The 17,443-nt window shown below is 39.8% G+C and overlaps 1 long non-coding RNA gene across 2 annotated transcripts in view; it reads right to left on the reverse strand.

Moving 5' to 3' along the window:
- Positions 1-2,412: 2,412 nt before the first annotated feature.
- Positions 2,413-17,443, reverse strand: part of LOC309856894 — an 81,275-nt gene continuing 66,244 nt past the window's right edge. For both annotated transcript variants that reach the window (XR_014307395.1, XR_014307396.1), the window contains exons 2-5: positions 9,707-9,783; positions 9,267-9,326; positions 6,816-7,054; positions 2,413-2,798 (exon numbers count right to left, since the gene is read on the reverse strand). This is a non-coding gene — a long non-coding RNA (uncharacterized lncRNA). The remainder of the gene's footprint in view (positions 2,799-6,815; positions 7,055-9,266; positions 9,327-9,706; positions 9,784-17,443) is intronic.

The raw sequence follows: 17,443 nt of genomic DNA on the forward strand, positions 1-17,443 counted from the left end.
GCATAGTTTCCTGCTGGTATTCTGGGAAAGGGGGCCCATTGCACTGGGACTGAGGCAAAATTGGTCATGAAGGGCTGCGGTGGGACCAGGGATAAACAGGTTAAGCAGCCTGTGTTGGCACTGTGGCAACAAATGTGGTTTTGTGTCGATACTGAGGGGTGGGGCAGGGGAATGTCACTTTTGGCCCTAGAGAGGAGCCTCTGTGCTTGTCCCTCTCCGGGAAGTTCCTGAAGAAGAGCAAACAATCTCCTCTGTGTGTGTCCCAGGCAACCCTCAGGTCTCTGCCTTCACACTGTCTGTCTGTGGACAATTTGCCTGCCTTGTCTCCAGGAGCAGTGAAGTGCTTCTGGGCTCTCTCCCAACCAGGCATGACTTTCAAAACTCCAGGCTCAAGGGACATGCAATGTGAAGGACCTGGAAGGGAGGGTGTCACTGCATTGGGACTGAGAGAGGCTTGACTGAGAAGGACAGTTGCACCAAAGTGTGTGAGTGTGTGACCTGGAGAAAGCAAGCTAGGCAGCAGGGTTGTGGCAGAGCTGCCCTTCACAGGTGGCTGTGCATTTATTCCGAGGGGAAGGGGAAGAAAATGGCACTGCTGGCTCCTTTGTCTCTGCAGAGGTGACTCCACAAACAATATCTCTCATGGGTGCACGCCATGAGAGGGGCATAATGCTCCCCCCACCGCCTGTGTGCCCCAGTTGTTCCTCAGATTATGCCATCTGCCCCCCAGGGTTGTGTGCCTGTCTTTTGAACAGGATTAGTTTTGCATTCTCAGTTCTCTATCACAACCGAGCTTGTTAACCTTTAAGTCTCCAGTATTCAAGCCCCACTGGTTGCAAAAACTCATGAAGATCAGCCTTTCATATTTTCCTAGCCAATGAGTTTGGGGACATATTCTCACCATTCTCTATGACCATGGCTCTGTCCCCTTCACGGCACCCAAAATCTGCTCCTCTCCTAACCTATATCTTGACACTTCTGCCTTCTTCAGTGTGGCTTCTTCTCTCCCTCTAGTTGTGGAGTTTGTTCCCTCTGTCCTCAGGTTAATTTGTTCGGTATTCAGAATAGATAGTTATCTAGGTATGGTTGCCGGACATCATGAACCAAGAGTTCACCTATTGTGCTGCCATCTTAACTCCCCCCCCATTTTTGTCATAATCTTTATTATTTCCTTTCTTTTGGTGACTTTAAACTTAGTTTTCTCTTCTCCCTTTTATCTCCTTTGATGTGTGAGATTACCCCTCCCCGAGATATTTTCTTAGCATAGGTATTTGTCACTATAAAATTCCGTCGTGGAACTACCTTTGATGCATCCCAAAACTTTTTGTAGATTGTTTTCCTTCTTCATTTGTTTCATGATATTTATTGGTCTCCTTTTGATTTATTTGATTCATTGGTTATTCATGTGTATATTGCTTGTGAATTTCCAGCTTTCTCCTATTATTGATTTATTATTTCATAACATAGTTATGAAAATTTTAAGCAAATATGCTTACAAATTTTTATTGTTTATTTTTTGAGAGAAAGAACAAGCAGAAGGAGAGGGAGAAGCAGATTCACTGCTGAGCAGAGAGCCCAATGCTTGGACTCAATCCCAGGCCCCTGGGTTCATGACTCGAGGCAAAGGCAGATGCTCAATCGACTGAACCACTCAGGCATCCCAGAAAAGATACTTGATATAATTTCGGTCTCCCTAAATTTGTTCAGATTTGTTTTGTGACCTAACATAGATCTATCCTGGAGAATGTTCAATGTGTGTTTGAGAAAAAACATGTTTTCTTTTGCTATTGGATGGAATATGCTGGGTGTTCCTATTAAGTCATTTTTATTTAAAGTATAATTCAAGTCCATTATTTTTTTAAATTGATTCTCTGTCTGATCTATCGCTTTTGCAACATGGAGAATTGAGGCCCCTATTATTATTACTGAATTGCTTTCCCTTTTTGCCTGCAAAGCTATTAACAATTGTAAAAGATATTTATGTGCTACAGTACTAAGTGCATCTAAAGGGATTTTAGATGCATCTAAGTGCATCTAAAAGGATTTAAAAATCCTTTTTGTTGCATTGACAACATTGGCATTATATGAAGACCTTACCTTTTGTTAAATCTTTGACTTAAAAGTCCATTTTGCCAATGATACAAGTGTATGACTCCTGTTCCCTTGTGGTTTTCACTTTCATAAAAATTTCTCCCCATCTCTTTACTTTCAGCTTATGTGTGAATTTGGTGCTGAATGAATCCCCACTAGGCAACATATAATTGGGTGCCTTTTAAATTGTTATTTATTCAGCTACTCTTTGTTTTAATTGTAGAATTTAAACCATTTATATGTAGAATAATTATTGGTAGACTTAGGATTGCTATTTTGTTCATTGTTTTAAAGTTCCTTTATTCCTCCCTGCTACTATTGCTCCATTTCTTTGTGAGTTGAGTTTTCTGTCGTGGTATACTTTGTGTTCATTTTTATCACTTGTGTATTTATTATAAATTTTTGCTTTGCTATTGTCATGAGCATTTTATAATACTTTGTGATTATAATAGCCTATTTTAACCTGATAACAATTTCAATTGCAAAGAGAAATTGGTAATTTTTCAGATTTATTTATTTATCTGACAGAGGGAGGAGGAGAAGGAGAGACAGAGAGTGAGCGAGCTTAAGTAGAGGGAGTGGCAGGCAGAAGGAGAAGCAGGCTCCCCACTGAGCAGGGAGAACAACATGGGGCTCGATCCCGGGACCCAGAGATCATGACCTGAGATGAAGGCAGACGGTTAGCCACCTGAGCTACCCAGGCTCCCCTGCAAAGAGAAATTGCACACAATTTACATTTTACGAATTTCCACACATTTACTTGGCTACAGCTGTGTTTTTTGTTGTTTTTGCCGCAATTTACATATTTAAAGATATTTTATATCCATTAACAAAATGTATTTTTTAAACTTTAATAAGGTACTTCAAACTTCTGTCTTTTTAAGTAGTTTACAAACCAGTATAAGTTACTTATACTGGTTTGCAAATGGGATTACAAAGCACCATTACATTTTTAGGATATTTACCTTTACCAGTGAGTTTCATACTCCTATATATTTTCATGTCACTAATCAGTGTCCTTTCATTTCTCCTTCAAGAACTGTATCATTTACCTCCCCTTTGGTAACCATCAGCTAGTTCTCTAGAATTAAGAGTCAGTTTCTTGGTTTTTTGCTCTCTTTTTTCCCTTTATTCGCCTGTTTTGTATCTTAAATCCCACATATGAATGAAATCATTGTCTGACTGATTTCACTAGCACTTTACTCTCTAGCACCATGCATAAATATTGATCAACAGATGAATGGATAGAGAAGATGTGGTGTATATAGAGAGTGGAATATTATTCAGCCATGAAAAGAATGAAATCTTGCCGTTTGTAAGGACTGTTTTTCTGAGTTCAGAGTTTTCTGTATGAGTTCTCCGAAAATGAAGCTTCCTTTTAAGTGATTGTTTTTGGGTTCCTTTTCAGGGTAACGTACAGAAGCCTATTTCCTTGGCCTTAGTTAGCGGGAAATTATTGTGTTCCTTTGATGTTATCATGTTTCCTTGCTTTTTAATTTTTTGGGTTGCCTTTCATTGATGTCTGCACATTTGAGGAAGTAGCCCCCTACTTCAGTCTTTTCAGATCGGTAGGCAGGATTTCACCTGAATGTCAGTACCAGCTGGGTGGGTGCAGTATGTCTGATTCCTGAGATGGCACAGAGATGAGATCTCCATAGAGCTCCATCAGCTCACATTGATTCTTGGGAGACTGTAAGTGTGTTTTGTGGCCAACAGTTAGTGATTGTGCAGGTGGCAGTGCTGTATAGGGTCAGAGCGATCCTCAGAAATGAAAGCTGATACAGTCTTCCTCTTCTTTTTTGGGGTGAAGTCTTAGCAAGGTGAAAGTTCTTGGGCCCAGATCTGGCACTACACTTAAAGCACCAGCAGCTCCACAGTCCTATGATTAGGACCCGTGGTAACCACCATAATACCTGGATAGTGGGGGCATAGATGCCTTGCTACAGCAGTGGCAATGGTGTCTGAGGCACAGAAGTATGCATATCTCTAGTGGAACTGACTCCTCACCTTCTAGAATTTCCACTGGCTGCAGTGCAGGAATACAGCTGAGTATTGGCCTGAGAGGATAGGATGCAGTGGTGGGTTTGGCACAGGGCTCAGGATACAGTTGGGCACAGGACTCAGGGTACAGTTGCAATGCAGCCTGGGAATGGTGAGTCAAAGTCCCAACTATGTCCCCAGGGGAAGTTTTGGAACAGCAGCAGCATATCTCTGGTGATGGCTCATTAAAGCCACATGTTGGGATCCTGGCTATGGAATGCGGGGCAATAGCAATGTCGCCCCAGCACTGGTGGGTAAATCCATGACCAATGACCATAGGGCAGGGGCACAGATCAGTGGCAACTTAGACTCAGTAATGCCATGTGAAATCTGTGACCTGGGGCCCAGGGTGGGATACAGAACAGCAGTGGCTCTGCTTTGGGTCAAAGCTATTATCTGTAACCTGAGAGAAGGGCTCAAAAGAATGACAGCTCCATTCCCATATATAGCAAGGCACTATATCCAGTCCCAGAGAGTGGGCTGCAGTGGTAACGGGGGCCCTTGGGAGCAGATCTCTCTGTAGTAGTAGCTCAAGATTTAGAGAGTAGGCAGATGAAGGAGTGGAGACTGCAACAGCTCTGTCAGCTGGGTTCAGCATTGGTTAAGACTCCGAGGTCCTTGCTGTCAAAGGCTCCTGAGATTCTCCTGTTTTTCTTTATCCCTTGGGGTGAAATCCCTCTGAAGGAGTTCCTCTTGACATCACATTGTTCTGGACTAGGTGATAAGGTGATGCAGGGAAGATGCTTCCTGTACTTTTCTGGGTGGTTGTACTCATTAAAAAATCCAAAAAACAAGAACAAGAACAACAACAGAAGTGCTCTCCAGGGTGTCTGTTGCTACTTCATTATAATAAAGAACTTTCTGAGAGCTATTTTTGTTGGTTTGTTGTTTATTGCATATTGGTTTTGTGAGGGGAAATGACAGTTGGATTTCTTAACCTCCACCTTGTTGACATCACCCTATTTTTCCTTTCTAAGACAGTAAATATCAAAAGATATAACCCATAGAAACAAGAATCCGGGCTCCTAGGTGACTCATTGGGTTAAAGCCTCTGCCTTCACTCAGGTCATGATCTCAGGGTCCTGGGATACAGCCCGGCATGGGCCTCTCTGCTCAGCAGGGAGCCTGCTTCCCCCTCTCTCTCTGCCTGCCTCTCTGCCCACTTGTGATCTTTGTCTGTCAAACAAACAAACAAACAAATAAATAAATAAATAAATAAAATCATTAAAAAAGAGAAGAAGAAGCAAGAATCCCTTACGAGTCCCCAATAATCCTTTAGAGTGTATAGTCCTGAGGCCAAAATGATGGAGAATTGTTGCCACAGTGCAAATGTCCTAGGTGAATTCTTCTAAATACCACATTTTCTGTTGTTGTTGCTGAGTCCTTATTGTCTCCACAGTCCTTTTGTTTAAATTCCCAGAAATTCTATTAAAAGAATCCCTCCAGTAACACCAGTGTTGCAAGACAGGACCTTATGTCTTGATAGGCTTTGAACTCCTTAAACCCAGTGCAGAGCTTGGCACTCACAGGCAAGGATTATTAAGGATTTAAGATTGCCAAGGATTATTAAGATAGTTGAAGCTGTATAAAAAGTCTGCAGGAGGTGGGGCGCCTAGGTGGTTTAGTTGTTAAGTATCTGCCTTCGGCCTTGGGCATGATCCCAGGGTTCTAGGATCAAGCCCCACATTGGGCTCCCTGCACAGAGGGGATGCTACGTCTCCCTCTCCCAATTCTCCTGCTTGTGTTCCCTCTCTCTTGCTGTGTGTCTCCCTGTCAAATAAATGAATAAAATGTTTAAAAAGAAGGGGCGCCTAGGTGGCTCAGTGGGTTAAGTCGCTGCCTTCGGCTCGGGTCACAATCTCAGAGTCCTGGGATCGAGTCCCGCATCGGGCTCTCTGCTCAGCAAGGAGTCTGCTTCCTCCTCTCTCTCTCTCTGCCTTCTCTGCCTACTTGTGATCTCTCTCTGTCAAATAAATAAATAAAATCTTAAAAAAAAAAAAAGTCTGCAGGAGGAATACAGTCTGCACTCACCTCACCAAGTCCCGGTCTTGGCACAGACTTGTTATCCCTGTTGAAGCACCATCTGGTAATAACAGATGACCTTGGAGTGGCACCATTTTCTAGAGTGGACTAAGGCACTCTATGAACTTGTAGTGGAACTAGGCACTCTAAATTCTAGAGGTGTTTTGTTCCAATTTTTAACTCCATTTTGCTAAAAATTGGTTCGAAATGGCTAAGAAAATAATGGTCTCATATGACCACTAAATACAGAGGAAGAAAAACAACTGCATTCGGTGTTTTGTTTGAGTAGTGTCTCTTGGCTATTTAAAAAGGAGCAAAGGAGAGAGGGGTGTAAAATTACAATGTAGGAAGATCCTGAACTTACCCTTTTGCACAGATGCAGTGAATGGATACCTATGTCTAGGTCAATTCCTTCTGAAGAAGAACTGAGAGCCAACTGAATAGTTTCTGCCCAAAGGAGGGGGTGGGGACCATAAGGAATGGCAGAAGAGACACAGACATGATAAAGAAGGGAACTCCCATACCTAATGCTGTAAAGCTTTGTGGGGAGGGTTAGTGCTGTGGATGTGGTGCAGGCTGGACACCACAAAAAGAACAAAAAACAAACAAACAAAAAATCAAGGGCAGTGAGAGACTAGAAGTGGATGAAACTCACTTACTGCCAAAGGTTATCTGCCAAATGGTGGACTTCTGCTTGTACTCAGTATGGTCAAAGGTACTGGTGAACATCATCGTTATGTTCCCCCACGACCATGATCGTGCAGATGGGAGTGATGTCCAGGTGCTCTTCTGGGCCACCTCAGCAAGCTCCAGACTCTTAGCCCACAATAGATCCAGCTGTCTTCCCAAAAAATCACCTGGATGTGGCTCCCCCAGCTCCAGCAATCTCACCAAGGCTGCTCTGGAATGACATACACCAGGAACCCACCAGCCTATACCCACTCTAGCTCCACCCATCCCATCATGGTGACCAAGGCACAAGCACTTCAGGACACCCAAAACCCATGTCCTCTTTGACTCCAGCCATGCCCCAGCTTATGCCTACACCAGATTTACCTTCTCATCAGGGCCACCTGGGTGAGGAGTGTCCCCTGGAACCCTGGCCCATACCTACTTCAACTCCAGTGATATTGCTTGGGTGCTCTCAACATTCAGTGTCCTGCCCCACACCCTCCCCAGCAGGAATCTTGCCACGGTGGCCCCAGCAGGGAATAATTCAGGATTCCCTGGCCTCCATCTGCTTCAGCTCCAGCCATCCCATCAGAGTGCCACGGCCCATCTCTGCTTCAGCTCAAGCCATCCTGCCAGAGAAGCTCCAGAGGACAGTGCTCCAGGAACACCTGGCCAGTGCCTGCTTCAGCTCCAGCCAGGCCACCAGAGTAGCCCTGGCATAGAGTGCCCTGGGATCCACAGCCAACTCCTACTCCCAACCAGCCAAAACTGCCAGGCATGCACAGAGGATGTTCATACACACAACCACATCTTCAAAACTGGCAGAAGCAGATGTTTTATGTAATTTTTAGAAACCAACACAGAGAAGGAAGTAAATGAAGAGACAGAGAAATAAATTCCAATCAAGAGAAGAAGACAAAACATTCAGGAAAAGAATTAAACGAAATAGAGAAAATCAACTTACCCAGTAAAGAGTTCAAACAACAACAACAACAACAAAAACAAAACAAAACAAAACAAAACAAAAAAACCCAAAGCAGTGGTCAAAAAGATGCTCACTGAACTTGGGGAAGAGTGGATAAACTGTGAGAAACTTAAAACGATATAGAAAATATAAAAAGGAACCAGTCAGAATTAACAAATAATACCTGAAATGAAAGTACATTAGAGGGAATCAACAACAGATTAGCATAAGCAGAACAACAGATCAATGATCTGAAAGAGGGCGTTATGGAAACCACACGAGCTGAACAGCAAAAAGGAAAAAAAAAAAAAGACAATAAATTAAGGGATCATGGGACATCAAACTTACTAATGTTTGCATTAAAGAGGTCCCAGAAGGAGACAAGAGATAAAAAGTGGCAAACAACTTATATGGAGAAATAATAACAAGGAACTTCCCTAACTGAAGGACATCCAGATCCAGAAAGCATAGAGAGTCCTAAAAAAGATAAAGGAAAGTCCACAACAAAACCCATCATAGCTATAAATGCAAAACCTAATGATAGAGAATCTTAAAAGCAGCAAGAGCAAAGCAACTTGTTACATACAAGAGGAAACCCCATAAAGCTATCAGCTGACTTTCACAAGAAACTTTGCAAGCCAGAAAGAAGCAGCATGATGTATTCATACAAGTAAAAGAAAAACAACCCACAGAAAGAATACTCCTCTGGCAAAGTCATCATTTAGAGTTGAAGGAGAGGGGCGCCTGGGTGGCTCAGTGGGTTAAAGCCTCTGCCTTCGGCTCAGGTCATGGTCCCAGGGTCCTGGGATCGAGTCCCACATCGGGCTCTCTGCTCAGCGGGAAGCCTGCTTCCTCCTCTCTCTGCCTGCCTCTCTGCCTCCTTGGGATCTCTGTCTGTCAAATAAATAAATAAAATATTTAGAGTTGAAGGAGAGAGAAAGTGTTTTCCAGAAAAAAATTAAAGCAATTCATTACGTGTCAACCCGCCTTACATGAAATGTTCAAGGGATTTCATTAAGTGGAAAAGAAAAGAGCATAACTAGAGGTAAGAAAGTTATGAAAGAAAAAAACTTCACCGGTAAAAGCAATGAAATTGCAAAGGCTAAAAGACAAAACTAGTAGAATCAGTAGTAATCAAAAGGTAGTTAAGGAATTCACAAAATATAAAAACTACAAAATATGACATTGTATACATAAAAGATGGAGGAGTAAAACTGTAGGGCTTTAGAATATGTTTGAACTTCAGCAAGCGTCAAGTTAGTATAGACTGAAATACTTATAGTATTACTTAAAAACCTAATGGTAACCGCAAACCAAAAACCTGTAATAGATACATAAGAAAAAAAAAAAAAAAGAGAAAGGAATCCAACCTAATGACAGTCAGCAGTCATAAGGAAAGAGAGCAAGAGAAGAAGAAAGAAATGGGAAAAGTACAAAACAAACAGAAACCAATTAACATGATTTCAGTAGTACCTACCTATTGATAGGTTTCTTCAATGTAAAGGACCTAAATGTTCCAATCAAAGAAATAGGATGACTGGAAAAATTGAAAACAAACAAACAAACAAACAAATAAGATGTTTATATGCTACTTACAGGTAACTTTCTTCAGATCTAAAGATACATACAGAGCAAAAGTGAAAGGATGGAAAAAAAATATTTCATGCAAATAAGAATGAAAAAAGTAGGGTAGCAATATTCATATCAGACAAAATGCTTTAAAACAGACTATATAATGAGACAAAAAGGGCACTACATAATGATGACGGGATCTATCCAACAAGAGAACACAACAATTGTAAATATTTTTATCCCAAACATAGAAGCAACTAAATTTATAAACTATGTATTAGTAGACATAAAGGCGGAAATTAAATGTAAAACAACAATAGTTACGGATGCTAACACTCCACTTACATGAATGGATTAATCATCTGGAGAGAAAATCAACAAGGAAGCTACGGCTTTGAATGACACCTTCCATTCAGTTGGACCTGACAAATACATACAGAACATTCCATTCAAAAACAGCAGAATACACATTCTTTTCAAGTACACATGGAACATTATCTAAAACAGATCATATGTCAGGCCCCAAACAAGTCTCAATACATTTAAGAAGATTAAAGTGACAAGTATCTTTTCAGACGATAAGAGACTGAAAATCAATTACAGGGATAAAAAAATGGAATACACCAACATGCTGCAAAACAACTAGTAGGTTGATACAGAAGTGAAAGAGAAAATAAAATGTACATGGAGACAAATGAAAATGCAAACACAGTGGTTCAGAGTCTTTGAAACACAGCAAAAGCAGTTCTGAGAAGTTAGCTTATAGCAATCAGGTATACCTCAAGAAGCAAGAAATGGCTCAAATAATCCAAGCTTACATTTAAAGGAATTAGAAGAATACACAAGCCAAAAACTAATAGAAGGGAGGAAATAATAATAAGGATTAGAGAAAAAAAATGAAATAGAGACTAAGAAAGACAGTAGAAAAGATCAAAGAGGCTAAGAGCTTTTGAAGAGGTTAACAAAAATGATAAAACTTCCTTCAGACTCATCAATTAAAAAAAAAAGACACACTATTCAAATAAATAAAATAAGAAATGAAAGAAAAGGGGATTAAAACCAGCACCAGGGAAATGCAAAGGACATTAAGAGAATACTATGAAAAATTATGTGCCAACAATTGGTCAAGCTGGAAGATAAGAATGTATTTCTAGAAACATTCAATCTTCCAAAACAAGATTCTGTGTCTTCTTCCAAGACACAGAAACTCTGAACAGTATTAAGAAAATTGGTAATTAAAAACTAACAAACCACTGTCCAGGAACTTCATGGCTTCATGAGTAAATTATACCAAAAATTTAAGGAAGAACTCATATCTACCCTTCTCATGCTATGCCAAAAAACAGAAGAGAAATGAAAAAATGCAAAATTTTTCTATGAGGCTAGCATTACCCTGGTAAGAAAACCACAAAGACACTGCAAAAAAGGAAAATTAAGGACCAATATGAAAATAAATGCAAAACCACCCCATTAAAACAGTGACAAACCAAATTTAACAATACATTAAAAAATCATGAAGTCCCAAAAGTTCATTTTCGCTTTTGTTTCCTTTGTCTTTGGAGACAGATCTTGAAAGAAGTTGCTGTGGGTGATGTCGAAGACGTTACTGCCGAGGTTCTCCTCTAGGATGCTAATGGATTCCTGTCTCACGTTGAGGTCTTTTATTCATTTTGAGTTTATCTTTGTGTTCAGTGTAAGAGAATGGTTGAGTTTCATTCTTCTATATATAGCTGTCCAATTCTCCCAGCACCATTTATTGAAGAGACAGTCTTTTTTTCCACTGTATATTTTTTCCTGCCTTATTGAAGATTATTTGACCATAGAGTTGAGGGTCCATATCTGGTCTATGCACCATGATAAGTGGTATTTATTCTAGGGATACCAGGGTGGTTCAATCTCCACAAATCAATCAATGTGATATGTCTACATTAACAAAATGAAGGATTAAATTACATGCTTATCTCAATAGATGCAGAAAAGCCTTTTGACAATATTCATTATTTGTTCCTGATTAAAACTTTGAACAAAGCAAATATACAGGGAAGATAGCCAACCATCATAGAGGCCCTATGTGACAAACCTTCAGCTAACATCATGTTCACTGGTGAAAGCTGAGGAGAGCTTTTCCTCTAAAGTCAGAAACAAGACAAGGATATCTGCTCTCACCGCTCTTACTCAACACAGGACTGGAAGTCAGAGCTGTAGCGATCAGACAAGAAAAAGGCATCCAGATTGGTAGAGAACTTATTCTTTGATAGAGAAGTTTATCTGCAGATGACATGACACCATCTACAGAAAACCCTAAAGACTCTACCAAAAAGCTATTAGAACTGACAGAGGAATTTGATAAAGTTACAGAATACAAAATTAATATCCAGAAATCTGTTGTTTCTATCCATGAATAACAAGGAACCAGAAAGAGAAATTAAGACACCAACGCCTTTTACAATTGCACTCTAAAAGATATATTACCTAGCAAAATCATGAACCAAAGAGGTAAAGACCTGTACCCTGAACACAATGAGATGTGGATGAAGGAAATGAAAGATAACACAAATAAAAGGAAGTGCATACCATGTTCCTAGATTGGAAGATTTAATAGTGTTAAAATGCAATCCATATCCAATGCGATCTACAGACTCAATGTGATCTCTATCAAAATAACAACATTATTTTTCACAGACTAGAAAAAGTAATTCTACAAATTGTGTGAAACCACCAACAACCTCAAATAGTCAAATCAGTCAAGAAGGAAGAGCGGAGCTGAAAGGATCACAATTCCAGGTTTCAAGATATGCCACAAAGCTACATTAGTCAAAACAGTATGGTATTAGCACAGAAACAGGAGGCCAATGGAATAGAATAGAGAGCAAACAAATAAACACACTTATATACAGTTACTAAATATACAACAAAGAATGCAAGGATATGTATTGGGGAAAGGACAATCACTTCAGTAAACAGTGCCAGGAAAACCAGACAGCTTCATGCAAAAACAACAAAACCAGCAACTACTTCTCCTTCTCCTTCTTCTTCTTCTAAATCTGGGCAATATTTCTTTTTCTTTTTAATTTAAAATTTTTTAAAATTTGTTTTCAGGGTTCGAGAATCATTGTTTATGCACCACACCCAGTGCTCAATGCAATACGTGCCCTCCATAATACCCACCAACAGTCTCACTCAACCTCCCAACCCCCACCCCTCCAAAATCCTCAGATTGTTTTTCAGAGTCCATAGTCTTTCAAGGTTCATCTCCCCCTTCAATTTCCTTCAACCCCCTTCTCCTCTCTAACTCCCCATGTTCTCCATGTTATCTCTTATGCTCCACAAATAAGTGAAACCATATGATAATTGACTCTCTCTGCTTGACTTATTTCACTCAGCATAATCTCTTCTAGTCCTGTCCATGTTGCTACAAAAGTTGGGTATTCATCCTTTCTGATGGAGGCATAATACTCCATAGGGTATATGGACCACATCTTCCTTATTCATTTGTCCATTGAAGGGCACCGTGGTTCTTTCTAAAGTTTGGCAACTGTGGCCATTGCTGCTATTAACATTGGGGTATATTCACTATATCTGTATCTTTGGGGTAAATATCCTGTCGTACAAGTGCATTACAATTTTTTAATTTCTTAATGAATATCCACACTGTTTTTTTTTTTTTTTTAGATTTTATTTATTTATCAGAGAGAGAGAGGGTGAGAGAGCAAGCACAGGCAGACAGAATGGCAGGCAGAGGCAGAGGGAGAAGCAGGCTCCCTGCCATGCAAGGAGCCCGATGCGGGACTCGATCCCAGGATGCTGGGATCATGACCTGTGGCGTCCCCCCACACTGTTTTTCAAAGAGGCTGCACCAACTTGCATTCCCACCAACAGTGTATAATAGAGATTCCCTTTCTCCACATCCTCTTCAACACACGTTGTTTCTTGTGTTGCTAACTTTGGCCATTCTAATTGGTGTAAGGTGGTATCTCAATGTGGTTTTCCTTTGAATCTCCCTGATGGCTAGTGATGATGAACATTTTTTCAGGTGTCTGATAGCCATTTGTATGTCTTCATTGGACAAGTGTCTGTTCATGTCTTTTGCCCATTTTTTGACACGCTTATCTGTTTTGCATGTGTTGAGTTTGAGAAGTTCTTTATAGATCCTGGGTATCAACCTTTTGTCTGTACTGTCATTTGCAAATATTTTCTCCCATTCCGTGGGTTGCCTCTTTGTTTTGTTGACTGTTTCCTTTGCTGTGCAGAAGCTTTTGATCTTGATGAAGTCCCAACAGTTCATTTTCGCTTTTGTTTCCTTGGCCTTTGGAGACATGTTGTGAAAGAAGTTGCTGTGGCTGATGTCAGTGAGGTTACTGCCTTTGTTCTCTTCCAGGATTCTGATGGATTCCTATCTCATGTTGAGGTCTTTTTTCCATTTTGAGTTTATCTTTGTGTTCAGTGTAAGAGAAGGGTCGAGATTCATCTTCTACATATAGCTGTCCAGTTGTCCAAAGCACCATTTATTGAAGAGACTGTCTTTTTTCCACTGGCTATTTTTTCCCGTTTGTCAAGATTATTTGACCATAGAGTTCAGGATCCATATCTGGGCTCTCTACTCTGTTCCACTGGCCTATGTGTCTGTTTTTATGCCAGTACCATGCTCTCTTGGTGATCACAGCTTTGTAGTAAAGCTTGAAATCAGGCAACATGATGCCGCCAGTTTTGTTATCCTTTTCAACATATTCTTAGTATTTTGGGGTCTCTTCTGATTCCATACAAATTTTTGGATTCTTTGCTCTAGCTCTTTAAAAAATGCTGGTGGAATTTTGGTTGGAATGGCATTGAAAGTTTAGATTGCTCTAGGCAGTATAGACACTTTAAGAATGTTTATTCTTCTGATGCATGAGCATGGAATGGTCTTTCATTTTTGTGTCTTCTTTGATTTCTTTTATGAGCGTTCTGTAGTTCCTTGAGTACAGATCCTTTACCTCTTTGATTAGGTTTATTGCCAGGTATCTTATGGTTCTTGGTGCTATAGTAAATGGAATCGACTCTCTAATTTCACTGTGTTTTCATTCTTAGTGTATATGAAAGCAACTGATTTCTGCACATTGACTTTGTATCCTGCAACGTTACTGAATTGCTATATGAGTTCTAGTAGTTTGGAGATGGAGAGAGAGAGTTTGACTTCTTCATTGCCATTTGGATCTCTTTTCTTTCTCTTTGTTGTCTGATTGTTATTGCTGGGACTTCTAATACTATGTTGAACAAGAGTGGTGAGAGTGGGTATCCTTCTCATGTTCCTGATCTCAGTGGGAAGGTTGTGAGCTTTTTCCCATTGAGGATGATATTTGCTGTGAGTCTTTCATAGATTTGATGAAGTTGAGGAATGTTCCCTCTATCTCTATACTTTGAAGCATTTTAATCAGAAATGGTTGTTGGATTTTGTCAAATGCCTTTTCTGCATCATTAGAGAGGACCATGTGGTTCTTCTCCCTTCTCTTATTGATTTGTTCTATCACACTGATTGATTTGTGAATGCTGAACCATCCTTGCAACTCTGGGATGAATCCCACTTGGTTGGTCATGCTGGATAATCTTTTTAATGTGCTGTTGGATCCTATTTGCTAGGATCTTGTTGAGAGTCTTAGCATCCATATTCATTGGGGATATTGTTCTGAAATTCTCCTTTTTGGTGGGGTCTCTTGCCTGGTTCGGGGATTAAAGTAATGCTGGCTTCATAAAAAGAGCCTGGAAGTTTTCCTTCTGCTTCTATTTTCTGAAACAGCTTTAAGAGAATGGATGTTATTTCTTCTTTAAAAATTTGGTAGAATTCTAAATGAAACAAGATGGGATTGGGAGGGAGACAAACCATAAGTGACTCTTAATCTCACAAAACAAACTGAGGGTTGCTGGGGGTGGGGGTTTGGGAGAAGGGGGTGGGATTATAGACATTGGGGAGGGTATGTGCTTTGGTGAGTGCTGTGAAGTGTGTAAACCTGGTGATTCACAGACCTGTACCCCTGGGGATAAAAATATATGTTTATCAAAACAAAACAAAACAAAACAAGACAAACATCATTAAAAAAGAAAATCTAATATAATAATGATTTAGATTTTAAGTTATATCTCTAATCATTTAATGGGTATACATATTTTTATTTAATTTTAACATTTTATCTGAGATTTCTCATGGGATAAAAATATGAATAGAACTCCACATGTTAAGGGTAGAAACAATTTCAAGCACCTTGGTAGAGAAATGTGGTAAATTATAATATTGAAGCCTTCCTTTATAATTGTCCCAGTTGTAAAGGGTCCTGGGATCGTGTTCTGCATCGGGCTCTCTGCTTGGTGGGGAGCCTGCTTACCTTCCTCTCTTTCTGCCTGCCTCTCTGCCTACCTGTGATCTCTGTCAAATAAATAAATAAAATTTAAAAACTTAAAAAAATATATGTTTATAAAAAATAAAAAATTAAATAATTATCTAAAAAAAAAAATTGGTAGAATTCCTCAGGGAATCCAGCAGGTCATGGGCTCTTATTTTTTGAAAGGTTTTTGATCACTGCTTCAGTCTCATTACTAGATATCGATCTATTCCAGTTGTTAATTTCTTCCTGTTTCAATTTTGGAAGTTTACAGTTTTTCAGTAATGCATCCATTTCAACTAGGTTGCTTCACTTATTACTTCACTGTTGACAATGATTTCTGATGATTGTTTCTATTTCCTTGGTGTTAGTCATGATCTCTCCCTTTTCATTCGTAAGTTTATTAATTTGGGCCTTCTCTCTTTTCTTTTGGATTAGTTTGGTCAATGGTTTATCTATCTTATTGATTCCTTTTTTTAATATTTTATTTATTTATTTGACAGAGAGAGATCACAAGTAGACAGAGAGGCAGGCAGAGAGAGAGAGAGAGAGAGAGAGAAAGAGAGAGAGAGAAGCAGGCTCCCCACTGAGCAGAGAGCCTGATGTGGGACTCGATCCCAGGACCCTGAGATCATGATCTGAACCGAAGGCAGTGGCTTAACCCACTGAGCCACCCAGGCACCCTATTTTATTGATTCTTTAAGAAAAAACCAGCTTCTAGTTTCATTGATGCATTCTACTGTGTCTCTAGTTTCTAGTTTATTGATCTCTTCTCTAATCTTATTTCCCTGCTTGTGTGTGGAGTTGGCTTAATTTGTTGTTGATTCTCCAGTTCTTTGAGGTGTAGAGACAGCTGTGTTCTGGACAGTGTATTCTGGATTTTTCAATTTTTTTGAGGGAGGCTTGGATGGTTATGTATTTCTCCCTTAGGACCCATAGCTTTTGGACTGAAGTGTCTCCATTCTCATTGGTTTCCATATTGTTTAAATTCTTTGATTTCCTGGTCATCCAATCATTCTTAACAAGGTGGTCTTTAGCTTCCAGGTGTTTGAATTTCTTCCAAGCTTTTCCCTGTGTTTGAGCACAAGTTTCAAAGCATTGTGATCTGAGAATATGCAGGGAATAATCAGAATCTTCTGGTATCAGTTAAGCCCTGATTTTTCACCCAGTATATGGTCTATTCTGGAGAGGGTTTCATTTGCATTCGAGAAGGATGAGTATTCTGTGTTTAGGGTGAAATGTTCTGCATATATCTATGAGGTCCACTGGGTCCAATGTGTCATTTGATGCTTTGTTTCTTTAATGATTTTCTGCTTGGATGATCTGTCTGTTACTGAGAGTGGCAGGTTAAGATCTCCTACTATTAATGCAATCCTATCAATATTACTTTTCGTCTTGATTAACAGTTTTCTTATGTAATTGACTGCTCCCATGTTGGGGGCATAAATATTTACAATTGTTAGATCTTCTTGGTGGATAGTCTTTAAGAATGATGTATCTTTCTGTATCTTTGCCTACAGTCTTAGTTTAAAATCTAATTTATCTGATATTGGAATCGCTACCACAGCCTTTCTTTGAGGCCCTTTGTCATGAAAGATGCTTCTCCATCCCTTCACTTTCCATCTGGATGTATCTTTAGGTTCAAAACGGGTCTCTTGTAGACACCATATGGAAGAGCCCTGTTGTTTTATGCAGTCTGCAACCCTGTCTCATTTTATGGGCACATTTA

This window comes from Mustela nivalis (genome assembly GCF_964662115.1).
Source record: "Mustela nivalis genome assembly, chromosome: Y".
Classification (NCBI taxonomy): domain Eukaryota; kingdom Metazoa; phylum Chordata; class Mammalia; order Carnivora; family Mustelidae; genus Mustela; species Mustela nivalis.